Here is a 3,566-nt window from a genome sequence, read left to right as displayed (position 1 = left end):
AGGAACCAGACGATGTGCCCAATGATGCTGCAACGGGTGAAGCTGCTGAAGATCAAGAGGAACCAGACGATGTGCCCGATGATGATGATCTCCGCCGGGTCATTGTCGATGCAAGGACGCAATGCATTAGTCAAAAGGAGAAGCTAAAGTTCGATCGCATGTTAGAGGATCACAAAAAAGGGTTATACCCCAATTGCGAAGATGCCAACACAAAGCTCGGTACCGTACTGGAATTGCTGCAGTGGAAGGCAGAGAATGCTGTGGCTGACAAAGGATTTGAGAAGCTACTGAAAATATTGAAGAAGAAGCTTCCAAAGGATAACGAATTGCCCGACAGTACATACGCAGCAAAGAAGGTCGTATGCCCTCTAGGATTGGAGGTGGAGAAGATACATGCATGCCCTAATGACTGCATCCTCTACCGCGGTGCATACAAGGATCTGAACGCATGCCCGGTATGCGGTGCATTGCGGTATAAGATCAGACGAGATGACTCTGGTGATGTTGACGGCGAGCCCCCCAGGAAGAGGGTTCCTGCGAAGGTTATGTGGTATGCTCCTATAATACCACGGTTGAAACGTCTGTTCAAAAACGAAGAGCATGCCAAGTTGATGCGATGGCACAGTGAGAACCGAAAGAAAGATGGGAAGTTGAGAGCACCCGCTGACGGGTCGCAGTGGAGAAAAATCGAGAGAAAGTACTGGGATGAGTTTGCAAAGGACCCAAGGAATGTATGGTTTTCTTTAAGCGCGGATGGCATTAATCCTTTCGGGGAGCAGAGCAGCAATCACAGCACCTGGCCCGTGACTCTATGTATGTATAACCTTCCTCCTTGGATGTGCATGAAGCGGAAGTTCATTATGATGCCAGTTCTCATCCAAGGCCCTAAGCAACCCGGCAACGAAATTGATGTGTACCTAAGGCCATTAGTTGAAGAACTTTTACAGCCGTGGAATGAAAACGGTGTACGTACGTGGGATGAGCACAGACAGGAGGAATTTAACCTTAAGGCGGTGCTGTTCGTGACCATCAACGATTGGCCCGCTCTCAGTAACCTTTCAGGACAGACAAACAAAGGATACCACGCATGCACGCACTGTTTAGATGACACTGAAAGTATATACCTGGACAAATGCAGGAAGAATGTGTACCTGGGCCATCGTCGATTTCTTCTGACCAACCATCAATGTCGAAAGAAAGGCAAGTATTTCAAAGGCGAGGCAGATCACCGGAAGAAGCCCGCCATGCGCACCGGTGATCACGTGCTTGCTATGGTCAATGATTTACACTACGTAATCTTTGGAAAGGGTCCCGGTGGACTAGCTGTTCCGACTGACGCTGAGGGACACGCACCCATGTGGAAGAAGAAATCTATATTTTGGGACCTACCCTACTGGAAAGACCTAGAGGTCCGCTCCTCAATCGACGTGATGCACGTGACGAAGAACCTTTGCGTGAACCTGCTAGGCTTCTTGGGCGTGTATGGGAAGACAAAAGATACACCTGAGACACGGGAGGACCTGCAACGTTTGCACGAAAAAGACGGCATGCCTCCGAAGCAGTATAAAGGTCCTGCCAGCTACGCTCTTACGAAAGAAGAGAAAGAAATCTTCTTTGAATGCCTGGTCAGTATGAAGGTCACGACTGGCTTCTCGTCGAATATAAAGGGAATAATAAATATGCCAGAGAAAAAGTTTCAGAATCTAAAGTCTCATGACTGCTACGTGATTATGACGCAACTGCTTCCGGTTGCATTGAGGGGGCTTCTACCGGAAAACGTTCGATTAGCCATTGTGAAGCTATGTGCATTCCTCAATGCAATCTCTCAGAAGGTGATCGATCCAGAAAACGTACCAAGGCTAAGGAGTGATGTGGTGCAATGTCTTGTCAGTTTCGAGCTGGTGTTCCCACCATCCTTCTTAAATATCATGACACACGTCCTAGTTCATCTAGTCGACGAGATTGTCATCCTGGGGCCCGTATTTCTACACAATATGTTCCCCTTTGAGAGGTTCATGGGAGTCCTAAAGAAATATGTCCGTAATCGCGCTAGGCCAGAAGGAAGCATCTCCATGGGCCATCAAACAGAGGATGTTATCGGGTTTTGTGTTGACTTCATTCCTGGCCTTAACAAGATAGGTCTCCCTAAATCGCGGTATGAGGGGAGACTGACTGGAAAATGCACTCTTGGAAGAGACTCAATAATATGCAGGGACAAATATTCTTGGTCTCAAGCACACTACACAGTTCTACAGAACTCTACCTTGGTGACCCCGTATGTCGATGAACACAAGAACAGTCTGCGCTCGAAACACCCGGAGCAGTGCGACGACTGGATTACATGTGAACACATCAGGACTTTCAGCAGTTGGTTGGAAACACGTCTCAGAGGTGACAACACTGTTTGTGATGAGTTGTACTTGTTGTCCAGGGGACCATCTTTGACTGTATTGACTTACAAAGGATACGAGATAAATGGGAATACATTTTACACGATCGCCCAAGATCAAAAGAGCACCAACCAAAACAGCGGTGTCCGCTTTGATGCAGCAACCGAGAGCGGAAAGGATACATATTATGGTTACATAGTGGACATATGGGAACTTGACTACATACCTGATTTTAAGGTCCCTTTGTTTAAGTGCAAATGGGTCAATCTGTTAGGCGGCGGGGTACAGGTAGACCCACAGTACGGAATGACAATAGTGGATCTGAAAAATCTTGGGTACACTGACGAACCGTTCGTCCTAGCCAATGATGTGGCACAGGTTATCTATGTGAAGGACATGTCTACCAAACCGAGAAAAAGAAAAGATAAGGAAGCGAATACATCATACGATGAGCCAAAGCGCCACATAGTTCTTTCAGGAAAAAGGGACATCCTGGGAGTGGATGGCAAGACAGACATGTCTGAAGATTATGAAAAGTTTCATGAAATTCCTCCCTTCAATGTCAAGGCTGACCCAAGCATCCTGATAAACAATGAAGATTATCCATGGTTACGGCGCAATAAGCAAATGACACAAGCGAAGAAAAAGTGAAGACTTTCTCCCGCAACTTTGTAACACACGAACATGCTACCATTGTCCGTTTTGTACATGCACATGCTATGTGGTGAAATTATGATACCATCCCAACTTTCAACTTTTTCAGAGTTCATTTGAAATGCTTTCGTGTCTTATGGTTCGGCCCTCGTAATACCATGACCATTAGTCCCTGGCACTAACAAAAATTATGATACCATCCCAACTTTCAACTTTTTCAGAGTTCATTTGAAATGCTTTCATGTCTTATGGTTCGGCCCTCGTAATACCATGACCATTAGTCCCTGGCACTAACAGAAACTATTTTTAAAGTAAAGTTAATCACAAAATAAAATAAATAAAGCAACAAAGAAAACAAAAAAACTAAAAAAGTGTTTTCAAATTTGAAAACTAATGGCACTAACAAAAAATTTATAATTTTTCTAAAACTAATGGCACTAACAGAAAGTTTATAATTTTGCTAACCTAAAAGCAAACAGAATTAAAAATTAAAGCAAAAAAAAAGAAATAAATAATGCAAAA

The sequence above is a fragment of the Triticum dicoccoides genome, chromosome 2A (genome assembly GCF_002162155.2).
Source record: "Triticum dicoccoides isolate Atlit2015 ecotype Zavitan chromosome 2A, WEW_v2.0, whole genome shotgun sequence".
In the NCBI taxonomy this organism is placed as follows: domain Eukaryota; kingdom Viridiplantae; phylum Streptophyta; class Magnoliopsida; order Poales; family Poaceae; genus Triticum; species Triticum dicoccoides.
The sequence above is the reverse complement of the archived record's forward strand: the minus strand, read 5'-3'. Positions refer to the sequence as shown.